Here is a 15907-nt window from a genome sequence, read left to right as displayed (position 1 = left end):
GCTGCAGGCCCACTAGCAGTGTTGGCATTCACAAGCCCTGGCACTCCTGGTGCACTTTACTAGGGACTAACAGTAAATCCAATGAACCAATCATGGACATCAATCACAGGTACACTTTACAGTAGGGAGCACTTGCACTGCGGCACGGGTTGGCCGTGGCGCAGTGCCCTGAGTAGCAGACACCATCAAAACATTGGAGGCACAACAGCAAAAAGTGGAAGGGAAACTCACGCCAAGGTGCCAGGTCTAACACGTGTCCCCTCCAGCTGAAATGTGGGGAGAACTACCCTTCCCCAGGGAGTTCCTCATCACTAAGGCGGAAAAATCTGGACAGACCATCAGCGTTGGCGTGATCTGTGCCAGGGCGGTGTTCCACCGTGAAGTCCATACCCTGTAGGGAGATGGACCACCTCAACAGTTTTGGGTTCTCACCCCTCATTTGCATCAACCATCTGAGGGGCCTGTGGTCCGTCTGAACCCGGAAGTGAGACCCAAACAAGTAGGGTCTTAGCTTCTTCAGCGCCCAGACCACAGCAAATGCTTCTCGCTCTATTGCACTCCACCTACTTTCCCGTGGAAGTAACCTCCTACTGATGAAGGCTACGGGTTGGTCCCAGCCCTCCTCAGTCATCTGTGAGAGAACAGCCTCTACACCATGCTCTGAAGCGTCTGTTTGCACTATGAATTCCTTGGAGAAATCAGGAGCCAGGAGCACGGGCGCCGTGCACATGGCAGTCTTCAGGGTGTCAAAAGCCTTCTGACAGGTGTCAGTCCAAATCACATTCCTGGGCTGCTTCTTAGAAGTCAGTTCTGTCAAGGGGGTCACAATAGTGCCATAGCCCTTGACAAACCTCCTGTAATACCCAGTGAGCCCCAGGAAGGCTCTCACTGCAGTCTGGGTCTTGGGGGGTTCCCAAGCCAGGATGGTCTCAATTTTGGGTTGCAAGGGTGCCACCTTGCCACTCCCCACTTGGTGTCCCAAGTACACCACTGAGCCCTGCCCAATCTGGCACTTGCTTGCCTTGATTGTGAGGCCTGCCTTGCGCAGCGCCATCAACACTTCCCAGAGGTGCCGCAGGTGTTCTGGCCAGGTGCCACTGAACACTGCGATGTCATCCAGGTAGGCGGCACTGAACTCATCCAGCCCGACCAACACCTGGTTGACCAACCTCTGAAAGGTGGCAGGGGCATTCTTCATCCCAAATGGCATAACCCGGAACTGGAAATGCCCATCTGGTGTGGAGAATGCTGACCTCTCCTTTGCCCCATCGGTCAAGGCGATCTGCCAGTACCCAGACGTTAAATCAAACGTGCTGAGGAACCGGGCAGCCCCTAGCCGATCAATGAGCTCATCAGCTCTGGGGATAGGGTGCGCGTCAGTCTTGGTGACTGAATTGAGTCCTCTGTAGTCCACACAGAACCGGAGTTCAGGTGTGGCTCCCGGCGCAGCAGCCTTTGGGACCAAGACCACGGGGCTGGACCAAGGACTGCTGGAAGACTCAACCACCCTAAGAGCAAGCATCTTGGAGACCTCCTCCTTGATGCAGGCCCGGACCCTGTCAGTTACCCTGTAAGCCTTATGCTTCACAGGTAAGCTGTCTCCTGTGTCCACATCATGGACGCACCAATCTGTGACACTAGGAACCAGGGAGAACAGGTCTGGAAACTGCCCCAGCAACTGGCGGCAGTCTTCCTGTTGCTCAGGGGTCAGGGTGGGTGAGAGGTTAACTCCATCCACTGACCCATCTTTCTCACAGGCCACTAAGAGGTCAGGAAGAGGCTCAGACTCCTCTTCCATTCCATCATCCGTGGCCAACAGCATGCCCACTTCGGACCTTTTCAAGTGGGGCTTGAGGCGGTTGACATGTAAGACCCTTAAAGGATTCCTGGGCGTCTTCATGTCCACCAAGTATGTCACTGAGCTCTTGCGCTCCACAACCTCAAATGGGCCTGTCCACTTATCCTGAAGTGCACAGGGTTCCACTGGGGCCAAGACATACACCTCCTGTCCAGGCTGAAGCTCTACCAGAGTGGCATTCTGGTCGTACCACCGCTTCATCTCCTCCTGGCTTGCTTCCAGATTTGCCTCAGCAAGTTGTCTGAAGCGCCTGGTTTGGTTTCTGAAGGCCAGCATGTAGCTATATACATTCTGGGGAGGTTTCCTGGGAGATTGCTCCCAGCCTTCCTTTACCAAACTCAGTGGTCCTCTCACGGGGTGGCCATACAGCAGCTCAAAGGGGCTGAACCCTAGAGACTTCTGTGGCACCTCGCGGTATGCAAAGAGCAGGCATGGTAAGAGGACGTCCCACTTACGCCTCATTGGACCTTCCAGGCCCATGATCATGCCCTTCAGGGTTCGGTTGAATCTTTCAACCAACCCATTTCCTTGGGGATGGTAAGGTGTGGTGAACTTGTAGGTTACACCACACTCTTGCCAAAGGGACTTCATATACTTGGATATAAAGTTGGTCCCCCTGTCGCTCACCACCTCTAGAGGGAACCCCACTCTGGAGAAAATTCCCATTAGTGCACGCCCCACCACGGGGGCCGTCACTGTCCTCAGAGGGATGGCTTCAGGGTACCGGGTGGCATGATCCACCAAGACCAGGATGAACCTGTTGCCCATGGCTGTCTTGGGGTCCAGAGGCCCAACAATATCAATACCCACTCGTTGGAATGGCGTACTGACCACAGGGAAGGGTTGGAGGGGAGCCTTGTTCTTCCCTCCGCTCTTCCCACTTGCCTGGCAAGTTGGACAGGTCCTACAATGAGCATCTGAGCTCTTGTGCATTTGGGGCCAGTAGAAGTGGGTGACAAGCCTGTCATAGGTCTTGTCCATCCCCAAATGTCCTGCTAAAGGCACATCATGAGCCAGTCCCAGTAGGAAGGCTCTGAACTTCTGGGGTACCACCAGCACACGGGCTGACCCAGGTTCAGCAGCCTTAGGCTCTGAGTACAGGAGGTCATTCTCCCAGTACACATAATGTGTTTTGGCCTGAACACCATTGGCCTGGTCTGCAGCCTGCTGCCGCATACCCACGAGAGAAGGGCATTCTTTCTGCTCCCTGCAGAATTCCTCCCTGGAGGGGCCTCCTTCTTGCTGCCAATGGGTCAGCTCAGGCAGGTCCCCCAGTTCGGCAATCTGTTCCCCAGTAGGCTCCAGGGCATCCCCCTCAAGGTCTGCTTCCTCCTGGACCGTGGGAACTTCAGGGGCCGGTTTCCCGCGCGCCCTGCGCCTTCTCCCTAAGGCCGGTTCCTGGGCCTCTCCGTCAGGCCCCAGGACCTCTTGATCACCCCTACTGGCTGCCATTGACCGGGTGGTCACGCACGCCCAGTCAGGTAGACCCACCATCTTCAGGTGAGTCGTTTTCTCCACCTTTTCCCAAGGGGAGTCCTCCAAGTCATTCCCTAGCAAACAGTCAACAGGCATGGCTTTCCTCACACAGACCTGCAGAGTACCAGAGACCCCCCCCCACTCGAAGGGAACTTGAGCCATCGGACACTGACTCTCTGAATTGTCAGCGTTGACAACCCTACAGTAGGCATGGGGTACAACCTGCTCCTGAGACACCAGGTGATGCCTCACTGCAGTCACACTGGCTCCTGTGTCTCTAAGAGCCTCAGCTTTCTTACCATTGATGGTAACCACCTGCCCATATTTTTTAGTGTTAGAGGGCAGGTAGCTTGTAGGGACCATCTCACTGTCTCCTAGTGAGACTAGGGTCATCTGAACAGGATCTCCACCCCCCGGGACCATCACTTCTTCTCCTAAGTGAACACTGGTCACTTGTCGGGGCGGAGCACCAGTGGGTGCTGGTTTTCCAAACAGGCGACACTTGGGGTCACTGGCTATGTGCCCCGGGTCACCACATTTGTAACAATTGAAGGGCCCCTTTGGAACAGGTCGACCTGTCGGGGCCCCATTCTGCTTAGGGGGTGGGGGAGGCTGAGAACCTTTCTGCTGGTCCCCTTGGGGATTACTTTGGGGGCCTTTTTGGAACCCTTTCTGTTTTCCCTTGTCCCCCCCACTCTTCTGTTGGGGACCCTGCCCACCCTTGGCGGAGTCTCCCACTGGACCCTTGTGGACCCTGGTGCTGAGCCAGCGGTCCGCCTCCTCAGCAAGTTTCCTCGGGTTGGACAACTTGCTATCAATCAGGTGCTGGCGTAACTCAGGAAAACATTGATCAGACAAGTGCTCCCATGCAATTAAATCAAAGAGACCTTGAAAATCATTCACTTTGTTACCCTTCACCCAACCATCCAGTGCTCTGCAAAAAAAAGTCACAAACTCCACATACGTATTCCCAGGCCGCTTATTACACCCCCTAAACTTCTGCCTATACATTTCAGGGGTAAGCCCATACCTGGTCATTAAAGCTTCTTTCATATGGGGATAGGATCTCTGGTCTTCAGTGGGCAAATCTAGCAGGGTGTCCCTTCCTTCGCTAAGGAACCTTCCCCATAACCCCGCTCCCCAATCCTTCTCAGGGACCCGGTGGGAAAGCATGGCTACCTCATATGCCCTAAACCACTGTCCTATGTCATCCCCCTTAAAGAACTCTTTAACTACATCTTTGGGGATGTGCACTCTTGACTCTACCTGCACCGGCGTTGTGCTGCCACCAGAGGGAGGATGATCCAAGGCTTTCTCTTTTAGACTCATCTCCCTCATTTTCATATCATACTCAAACTGGAGTTTTCTTTCTTCCAGAGCCATTTTTTTGCTTTCAAGCTCCATTTGGCCCTTCAAATTCAATTCTGCCATCTTGATCTCATGATCCCTGGTTGCCTGTCTGTCTGCCAGCTCCTCTGGTGACAGGCCTCTGCCAAAGCTAAGAACGCTGTCTGGTTTTTCCAGACCCACAGGATCCACAGGTGCATTCTGATCCTCAGGTGCCTTCCTAGATTCAATCCAGGCTCTCATGGCCTTGTAGAACTCAGGTTTGTTTCTGCATCCTGCGTGTGGAACCTTGAGTTTCCTGCAAAAATAACTCAACTGCTTCTTTGTGTAGTCATCCAGCTTTGATGCGTCCCATTCTAGCCCCTGCGCACTAGAGGCTATGGACTCTCCTCCATCAATGCTGTTTGTGCCAGGCATGTTTGCAACACTAGGGATCTTCTTCTTTAGCAAAATTAAAAAATCAAAAAGTCTGTGGCTAAGTTACTGGACTGTAATCACTATGCAATGGTCAGTAGCTAAGGTAAAACACTGCAAATGTAAATTCGCGAATCCCACCGCTGCCACCAATGTAGGAAGGGGGAGTCTCTGGTTGGCGCAGTGCAACACTGGCGACAAGCAGGGCCTCTCTCTTCCTCGTCAGGGCTGAGGGTTACCTTCAAGACAACCTCTGCTTACCCTCTAGGTAGTGTGGCTTAAGCAGTCTTAGGCTAATCTCTGGGGCATGTAGGGTTAAACATTTGCAATATTACACCAACACCACCAACCCACCACACAATGACACCAAACTGTATTTGTAAAAATATATGTTCTTTATATAAATCTCAAGCAGGCTTGTAAATACAGTCTTGGTTACTTTTTAAAAGCAGGTTCCAGTTACTCTTTTATCAATGTCACAGTTCTTTCTCAGCAATAAGCAATCTTTTGGGCCTTCTGCCCAGGTTCCAGCAAGGTTCAGTGTCTTGTAGCGCCTCAATGCGCGTTCCGCTGTCTCCGCTCGCTTCAGAGAGGAGAACGGGTCCGGCCGGCTAAAGCTCACGCTTCCCGCGTGGGCCTCGCGGACCCGGCACAGTGCGAGCCTCGGTTTCAGGGGCGGCTCACGCTGGGAAGCAGGTAGCGCGGTGCGAGCTCAGGACGTAGGACGCTCGCACCGCAAGGACAAAGAACACAGTACCTTGGTTTTCTTGTAGGTCTTGGAGCGGACGGCTGTCCGGGGATCTGTCCCACGTCGCGTTGTCTTCCTGGAGGGTGCGGCGGCCTGCGAGTCTCAGCACAGGTCACAGGGCACCCGGGCTGACGGTGCAGATGCGGGGCAGGATTCTCCGGAGTCCGGTTCACTCGCACTGAAGGGGGAAGCTGCAGGCAGGCGGGGCTGAGGGGGGTGCACTCCACGGAGCGCGGGGCACAATTCAGGCACGGCTCAGCAGCGAGTCACTTCCAGCTGCGGGGGCCAGGGGGTCTCAGCGCCCAAGTCACGAGGGGCACAATCTTGGCAGTGCCGGTCTTTGCGGAGCAGCCTGTACCTCGGGGGTCACACAGGCGGCGATGCTTGGACCGGGCAGGTCCTCCCTTTCCGTTGCAAGGGCGGCTCAGCGCGGACAGTCACGGCGCTCGAACCAGCGCGGGGCTGATCCTTACTTTGCGGCTGGCACACGAACAGGCCACAGTCACGGTGGTCGGGGAAGGAGCACAGCTGCACAAATTGTCAGAGAGCGGGGCGGCAGGCACAGCGCTCTCAACTCTCCTTTCCTTGGCGCTGTAGAGACGCACAGCACACGCCAGCAGCAGCTTTTCTTCAGAGGGGTAGCGCCCACTGTTCCTGGGGCGCTGGTCAGGGGGCAAGTTCACAGGCAAGCCCTTGGAGATCTTTCAGCAGAGTTTGGCACAAAGTTTCAATAAAGCAAAAGTCTCTTGTAGTCTTTTCTTTCCTCTCCTTTGGCAGCAAGGCACCAGACACAGGCCAGAGACAGCACTCCTCCTTGTAGTCCTTCCAGGTCCTTCTCTTCGGGCAGAGTTTCTTCTGTAGCACAAACAGGATCTAATTTACAAGGGGCAGGGCTCCTACTTTTATACCCAGTTTCTTTTGTTCTAGCAAGCCAGGGGGGCCTCTGCATAACTGCTCCAGTCTCTGAGTACTTGTTGTGGGTACTTATGACTTCTGCATTCAGTGTGAGGGCAGGCACATCAGCCGCTCCCCAGGGGGGCGGAGCCGGCATTGAGAGGGCAGGAGTGGCCTGAGCACTTTGTTTACAAGCTTCGGTCCTTCCTGGGCCAGGTGCAGGCTGAGTCATCAGTCGCTCCCCAGGAGGGCGGAGCCAGCATTGTGGTGGCAGGGGCACAGCCTGATGCATCATTCAGGGGAAACTCCCACCACCCATTAAGGGGTCCTCCTGCTAATCACTACCTGTCAACTCCCAGCCCTGTCACTCACACACACCAGACAGTCAGATCCACATCCAAGCAGAGGCGGGCTGAAATGGTTAGGCAAGCAAATGCTAACTTTCTAAAAGTAGCATTTGCAAACACAGGATATTAAAATAAACTTTACTAAAAGAAGTATTTTATTATTCTGAGTCCAGGCATACTAAACACGAATTCCTACCAGGTTCCCTGAGCCTGCTGGGATTATAGAGTGTAATAATTCCAGCAGCCCATCTGGCCTAGAAGGGAACAGGTAGCCTTACAATAGTGAAAAACGACTTTGGCAGTAATTCACTATTAGAACATGCCACACACATCAGGGCATGTTCTACCTTACACTACAATGCACCCTGCCCTCAGGCCTACTATAGGGGTGACTAATATGAAGTTAAGGGAAGGTTCAGGGGCTGGCAAGTGTGTGCACTTGCCCAGCCAGGGTGACAGTACCAGACTGCACGCAGGTTCTGCAAGGGCAGACCCTAGACACATTTTAAGGCTGCTTCTGTGGGTGGCGCAACCAGCGCTGCAGGCCCACTAGCAGTGTTGGCATTCACAAGCCCTGGCACTCCTGGTGCACTTTACTAGGGACTAACAGTAAATCCAATGAACCAATCATGGACATCAATCACAGGTACACTTTACAGTAGGGAGCACTTGCACTGCGGCACGGGTTGGCCGTGGCGCAGTGCCCTGAGTAGCAGACACCATCAAAACATTGGAGGCACAACAGCAAAAAGTGGAAGGGAAACTCACGCCAAGGTGCCAGGTCTAACACGCTCTTCGACCTTTCATGGAGGAAACCAACTCTAAGTTGCAGGTCTTAACCGACAATTGGTCACAGATGGATGCGAGAGTGACGACCGTAGAACACTCCATATCTTCTCTCCAGGAATCATCCTCCAAGGTGACGCACATGCAGTCGCAGATTTGCTCTCTTCAGAAGCAGGTCGAGGAGCTTGAGAATCGCAATCGACGCAACAACCTCCGTATTTACGGCCTGGTGGAGAACTGTGAGGGGAGTGACCCCGTTGCTTTTTTCAAATCTTTCCTGCCTAAGCTCCTCCACTTACCTGAGGGAACCACGCTTAACATCCAACGAGCACATAGGCTTGGCCGCATTTCTTCATCTTCTTCTGCCTCTCCTAGACCACGAGGTGTCATCATGTACTTTTTGGAATATACTGATCTCCTTAAGGTTTTATCGGCGGCGCCTCGCATGGTCAGGCTCTACCCTCTTCTTTGCGCAGGATTACGCTAAAGCCACAGCCAGCCGCCGCAAAGCTTTCCTGGATATGCGACCGGAGCTTCGATCCATTGGCGCCAGATATGGCCTTTTCCACCCTTGCCTTTTTAGAGTCACTCACAACAACAAAACGACGACCTATGAGGATCCTGTTCGGAGCTTCCTTAATTCCTGCCAAACATCTGAAATGGACCTTTCTAGCTCTTCGTCGGCTTTCCCTCCATGACTTTCATAACCTACTATTGGGGTTCTTTCATTAGTTTGCATAGTTGTTGTTGATTCTGCGTATGTTTGTTCTTATCATGTTGTTTCTACCCTTCTCCCATCTGAACTCTTTCCCTTTATATGTGTTCCCCTCTAGTTCCACAATAAGTTCTATAATATGTTCACCTCTTTCTCATTTACTTTGCTATTTTGCTTATATCAATAACCCTTTTGATGTTTTCTTCTCCTCAACTATTTTGTTTTTCTATTTTCTCCCACAGGTTTCGTAGTTTACAGTATGTATTTCCCTTGGTTTGACGGTCCGTTTGCATCGGTTGGACCGCCTCCCTCAGTGGGCGCTCCCCCCTCAGTCCTTTCTTCTCGTCTTCCCTCCCACGTGATCGCCCTTCCTCAATTTCACCCTTCGTAAGTATGTTTTCCCTCCTTCCCTTGTTTTTCGTTATACCCCTTCCGTCTTCGACCTTGTTTTTATCTCTAGTTCTTCTTTGTTCAAAGGTGTCTTCTCTTCCTCTCTCTCGCTCACTTCTATGTCTTTATCTTTTTCATGTTTCTTTTCCTTGCATTTCCAGTCCTCTACTTTATTTATTCACTCATTTGACTCTTACTACCACTCTTTCAATCTCCACATTTGTTATTTATCTCTATTTTTCTCTCTATTTTTTCTCTTTCCTTCCATTTTTTCATTCTTTCTTGTGGCTCCTCATTTGCTCCTGACTTTGCTCCCTTTTTCTACCCACTTCTCTCCTTTCATCTTTTCTTCTCTTTTCTTTGTACTCTCTTTCCTTGTTTTCTCTCGCTCTCCTAGCATTTTTTCTGCTTATTCACCTGTATTTCCTCTTTACTACTTTTCAACTTCATATTACCTCATCTCTTTTTGGCTTTCTTATTCTGTTTATTCATTTTATTATTCTGGGCACTTATTATTCTACTTTTTTTATCGATAATTTATATTCCATTTTCATGATATGTCGCTAAAAATAGTTACATGGAATGTTAAGGGCGTTCATTCCCCTATTAAGCGACAGAGAATTCTGTCACACCTTGCACGCTTAAATGTTGATATTGCTTTTTTGCAAGAAACCCATTTATCTGCTGAAGAATCTATCAAGTTAAAGAGAAGTTGGGTGGGTGATGTATATTACTCTCCAGGGGATGGTAAACGTAATGGAGTAGCCATTTTATGCCACAAAAATCTTTCTCACTCTTTGCTTAATCAAGAATCAGATGATGTTGGTCGCTGGACATTTGTTAAACTTTCCATTAAGAATGTTCCAATTTCCCTTCTAAATGTCTATGCCCCCACTGCTGGCAATCCCACTTTTTGGTATACCTTTTCACACCATATTACCAGATTTATTGATAATAACTTTATTTTAGCGGGAGATTGCAACCAGCCCCTTGACCCCTTTTTGGACAGGCATTCCAAAGCTCACTTCGTTCCCAATAAGTCGCATAAACTTTTCTCTCAAGCTATCTCTCAACATAAACTCACTGATGCCTGGCGATTATGTAATCCAGAACTGCGGGAATTCACTTTTTACTCTCCCTGCCATCATTCTCAGTCCCGAATTGATTAAATTTTTGTTACTCATGACATTGCCCAAACCCTTACTCATGCAGAAATTGGTCCGATACTACTTTCAGACCATGCCCTCACTTTAGTTCAACTTGATATTCTCTCTAAATCAGTTGGACCCAAGCGATGGCGCTTTAATAATTCCCTTCTCCTGGATCCTAAGTTCACTGCATCTTTTACTGAATTTTCTGAGGAATTTTTCTCAATTAATGATACTCCTTCCATTCCCAAGCACACCATCTGGGATGCCTTTAAAGCTGCAGCAAGGGATTTTATAATTGGCTTTGTAGCAAAAAAGCGGAGGGCTGATCGTAACTTCACAGCTACTCTTCTTCTTGACATTAAGAAATTGGAACATTCTTACTTTACCTCTCGTTCGCAGGACAGTTTGACAGCTTTGATTAATGCCAAAATGAAATTTAACAAAAAATCCACGGATGATGCATCTTTATACTTATTAAAGTCAAGCTCAAAGTTTTATGGGGGTAAAAATAAGGCTGGGAAGATTCTTGCTAACTATTTGAAAGTAAAGCATAATAAGTTAAATATTGAATCAATCTATGACACACACTCTGTTCTCAAACACAAAGACACAGATATTCTTGCTGAATTTTCTGCCTTTTACAATACCTTATATTCTTCCGAAACCCAACCCTCCGCTCAATCTTTAGATCGCTTTTTTTCCAGTATCCAAAAACCAGCTCACTTCCCGCTTGACCTTTCTCATTTAGAGTTCAATATCTCTCAACAAGAGTTACTCACAGCACTTCAAAATCTCCGGAAAGATAAAGCTCCTGGGCCAGATGGCTTTACTGTTGAATTCTTTCTTCACTTCTCCAAACTTCTCATCCCTAAACTTCACTCCCTCATTGATGCTTTCCTCACCTTGGGCTCTTCTTCAGGCTCTTTCTCAGATGCACATATCTGCCTCATACCCAAGGAAGGGAAAGATGCTCAGTATTGTAAAAATTATAGGCCAATCTCCTTGGTTAATATTGATTATAAAATATTTGCGAAATCTCTTGCAGCACGTCTCGATCTTCTTCTCCCGGATCTTCTGGGTGAAGAACAGTCAGGCTTTGTCAAGGGTCGCTTTATCACTGACAACACCAGACTGCTTTTCAATGTTTTGTCTAAGTCCCATCATCTGCCCCATTCCCTTGCGGCCATTTCCCTTGATGCTGAAAAGGCATTCGATAGAGTTGAATGGACCTATCTTTTTCACACCCTCCATTGGTTTGGTTTCGGTCCCAAATTTATTTCTCTGATCTCCTTACTTTACTCCAATCCACGTGCAGCCGTTTGTGCCAATGGTCAAATATCCTCCTTTTTTGATTTGGGAAGAGGTGTCCGTCAAGGGTGCCCCTTATCTCCTTTTCTTTTTAATTTGGCCTTAGAACCCTTTCTGTCTAGACTTCGTCAAAACCCTAATATCCAAGGCTTTCAAATATCAGACTATCAAATTAAGCTAGCCGCGTACGCGGATGATATCCTTCTTTTTATTTCTAACCCCACTGATTCGATTCCCGCCTTCCTTGCTGAAGTGCATGAATACTCCCAAATATCTGGCTACAAACTCAATAATGATAAATGTGAGATCCTACCTTTAACGAAATTCAAATTTAAACCCGATTTCACTGCCTCCAACTTCACGTGGAAATCCTCTCATATTAAATACCTCGGCTTGCACATCACTCCTACCATTTCAGATACTGTTTCCCTCTGTCTTTCCACATGCACCCAAAAATTAGTGGACTTGACGTCCAAATGGCATCCTCTCTACTTGTCCTGGTGGGGCCGCCTTGACACTATTAAAATGATGTTGTCTCCCATAGTCCTCTATACTATTTCCAATATTCCTGTATCTATTCCTTCTAAATTAAAAAAAAAATTAACTCCATTCTGGTGTCCTTTCTTTGGAATAAGAAAAAGCCCAGAATGTCTCTCGCCCGACTCACTCGTCCTAAGACGGAGGGTGGAGTTAACTTTCCAAACTTCCCTGCTTACCATAAAGCGTTCTTATTACGACAAGCCTCTTTTTGGCTGCAAGATCCCAGTCATACCCCTTGTCCTTTATGGGCTAAATTTGAACGCCTTCTTCTTTCTCCGTTCTCCTTCGCTGAATATCTTTCCTTTTCCTGTAAACCCTCTTCCATTTCCACCCCCATCCACAAATTTACTACTAAACTGCTCCTATCTTCATCCCTTTCACCTCCCACCACCATTGCTGATTTCCTTTCCTCCACCGTTTGGCACAACACCGCCCTACTTATTCGTAATAAACCCTTCTTCTGGAAAGCATGGCATCAAAGGGGGCTGGTATGGGTTTCTCAACTCTTTTCTAACTCTTCTTTCTTGCCTTTCACCACTCTTCGTTCCCTTTATGACTTACCTACGTCCTTCACTCGTAACTATCATTTACTTAGAGAAGCTGCACTAACGACTTACAATACACTTTCTCAGCTACATCCATCCCCTGCCTCTCCCACTCCCGCCTCCTCACTTCGCTCATTTTTGCGCAAGGTTCCAAAGGCCTCCTCCATTTATAAATACCTTCACACAACTGACTCTCCTAGGCCCAAATCCAAAGTAGAGGAATGTTGGGAACATGATCTCTCCATGTCCTGGCCAATCTCATTATGGGATAAAATTTGGATCAAGATACGTAAATCTTCAAGAGCGGCAACCTTGACACAGTCCCTGTTTTTTATTTATAACAGACTTCTATATACCCCTTTTGACCTTCATAAGCGCTTCCCTAACACCTCTCATACATGCTGGTCTTGTTCTTCCCCACACGCAACTTTGTTTCATATGTTGTTCTTATGTACATCTGTTCATGCTTTTTGGTTTCAGGTCTGGGCTCAAATTAACTTGATTTTTCACACAAGTATCCCTTTCTCTCACATAAACATTTTCTTAGGTAGCCTTTCCCCCTGTTGGGACAAGGTTGATTTAAAGCCTCAGATTATTGACTTGCTGCTGGCCGCTGCATTTCAGCAGATAACGGTAAACTGGAAGGACTTCACCAATGTCTCCTTCAAGGCGTGGTGGTTTAATGTCTGCCATAACCACAGACTTGATACTGCTTTTGTTTTTCCGGCTCACATGGCCGCAAAGCGTCTGGACTTATGGCTCCCTATCACGCTTTACCTGGATACATGTGCTAATCGTTCGTTTCATCCACTGCCCCCGCAACAAGAGGTCCTTAAACCTCCTTAAATGCTCATTACATTCCATTTCTCTTCTCCTCATTGTATTATTTTTCTATTTCTTTCAGGTATTTCTTTTACTTTTATGATTAATGTTTATATGCCTTTTCCTTTTTTCATTCCAATGCCCGGATTTTGCCTCTGATACTATTTACAACTTTATGCTTGTTTTATTTATTATAATTTTCAATGTTTTATATTTCCATTGTACTTTGTATTGACACCTTGCTTTTCTCTTTTTGATATCAAATAAAATTTTCTTGAACTTAAAAAAAGTTATTGGCATTGTAAATGACAATGCATTTTATTTATGTTTTAAAAACCAAAACAAAATTAAAAGGCATATTATTTGAAATGTCTACAGCTCAACCTCGCATAAATGCGAGACCTATTGTATTGCAAATGCTTGTTTTTTCTGCAAATGTCTTTTAGTGCTGCAGTAGTGGGGACGAACATTTAAACTAAGGAAAATAGAAAGCCTCTTTCCCTATTATATTTATGCAAGAGGATCTGCCAAGGGGTAAGTTACTGACTGAGCGAATGTTAGGTGCTCAGTTACAGTACCACTTTCCAATGCAAATAGGTATCACCACCCACCCATAATGTGGGCACAGCCAAAAGGTAATCATGACATCTAACATCACCAGCAGCTAATCAGTGCTGTGCAATAGACAATGCATTGAAAAGAGACCAGGTGCTAATTCTCCCTAACAAAGATGGCTTCTGAAACACAGGGTTGCCCCAGAGAATTGGGGCAGCCAGCAAATGCATTTATTGTGACAGCAATAATGAAGATAGCTACTGGTCAAACAATAGCGAACCACTCAAATGCATGCAGCTGATGTCTGTCATCACTTTACAGCATCAAAGCGTTAAACCGTGCTATCGAAACACTGTAAGGCATTGTCTGAGGACTTCTGTACAGTTATCAGCAATGCACAGTAGCTAAAGCGTTTAATATGCTGTTACTAAAGTTGTTCTCTTGGTTTCTGATCACCTAAGTGAGGAGCAGAAAATCTGGTAGGAATGGACATAGAGATGAAGACCTTTTCAAAGTAGATGACGACAGCTCAGCCCTACCAATGTAGGCATTGATGCCAAGAACATTCTTGTCTACTCAAACAATAAACATTCAGCTTCCATCCTTGCCCACTCAAGGTTGCATGACAGACAAACACCCCCTGCCTCCCTCTTCTTGAAACATGTTACCGTTTCAATGTTTAATTTGCAAATAAAGTAAACGCAGGGGCCACAGTTTTTTTCTTTGCAGCCCGCAACCAGTGCTGCTGAATGCCTGGGCAAAAAATGCCAAGGCTGCCCATGCCAACTCATGCCTCTTTCTTCTTCCACCCAATACGTCTAGCCCTTTATCACTTTTAGCTTCGTTTAACCCCATCAGTGCTTTCCTGTCTTTCTCTTCTTCCTTCTCTTCGCTCTTTATTGCCTTACTCCCTCTTGTTCAAAGTTTGATGATTAAAAATAAGCCCCCCTACCTAGAACTATCACAACTCCTCCAAAATTAGGCACAGATTTTTTCTCTCTCCCAAAATGTTCGAGTTTCATTGTTGTTGCTATGCCTGGTGTATTCACTAGCAGAATTGTGTAAATATTCACTACCCTTCTGGTAAGACCTTCCTTACGTTACTCAAAATTCTCATCACACGTCTTATTTTCAGGTCCTTTATTCCTCACTTATGCAAATATGTTTGTTTCTTTTATTGCATACATTTGACAGTCATATATTTTCTCAATTATCCTGCATTTATAAACGTGGCTGTGTCCCATCGTTGTTGCTCACCATTTTATCTGCACCAGATGTCTCGCCCTCGCTCTGGCATCGCCACCCCCACTTTCTGCGGGTCATTCTTGACCCCTGGTATCACTGCATTTCTCCCGGCCCCTTAATTAAGTGTGACCGTGAGTCTCCCAGGGATACATTCCTTACAGCAGATGTTTGCCATTCGATCGCACAGTGTGCATGTCATACGAATCTCTTACCATCCCCAAGGCAATAGTTTAATGTACTTGAAATATAAATGAAATAGCAAAATTGTCTACATCTGGATATAATATGAGCATTTGAAAAATCTACTCCTATGGTCTCAAAGCGAACATTTATTGAACAGGAAATGCCACAGTAGGTGGTAAAAGCGTCGTCAGCTTTTCAAACTGAGAAAAGTTTCTTTACCTTGGAGAGTCTTGGAAATGTGAAAACATTAAGGACTTTTGGATGTTCCTGAAAATCGTGGATAGTATTTATTTTCGCTTTTCCAGCTGTGTGGATAACGTTACATTGCAATCATGATCTAATTTATTCGAAAGTGACAGGATTTCTTTGTGTATGGTCATCAAAATTAGCTCAGATTCGTGCATCTAAAGCCTACATTCATGTTACAACCCTGTATATTTTGCAGCAGTGATAAGCAACTAATAAACACTATAACTTAGGGCCAGCTTTAACACTTATTCATGCAGCGCAGTGCAGCAGCCCCAAATACTGCACTGTGTGAAAAGGAGAGAAGAGGAGAGCGCCATATTTACAGAAACATGTC

Source organism: Lissotriton helveticus, chromosome 8, assembly GCF_964261635.1.
Source record: "Lissotriton helveticus chromosome 8, aLisHel1.1, whole genome shotgun sequence".
Classification (NCBI taxonomy): domain Eukaryota; kingdom Metazoa; phylum Chordata; class Amphibia; order Caudata; family Salamandridae; genus Lissotriton; species Lissotriton helveticus.
This window is presented reverse-complemented; position numbering follows the sequence as displayed.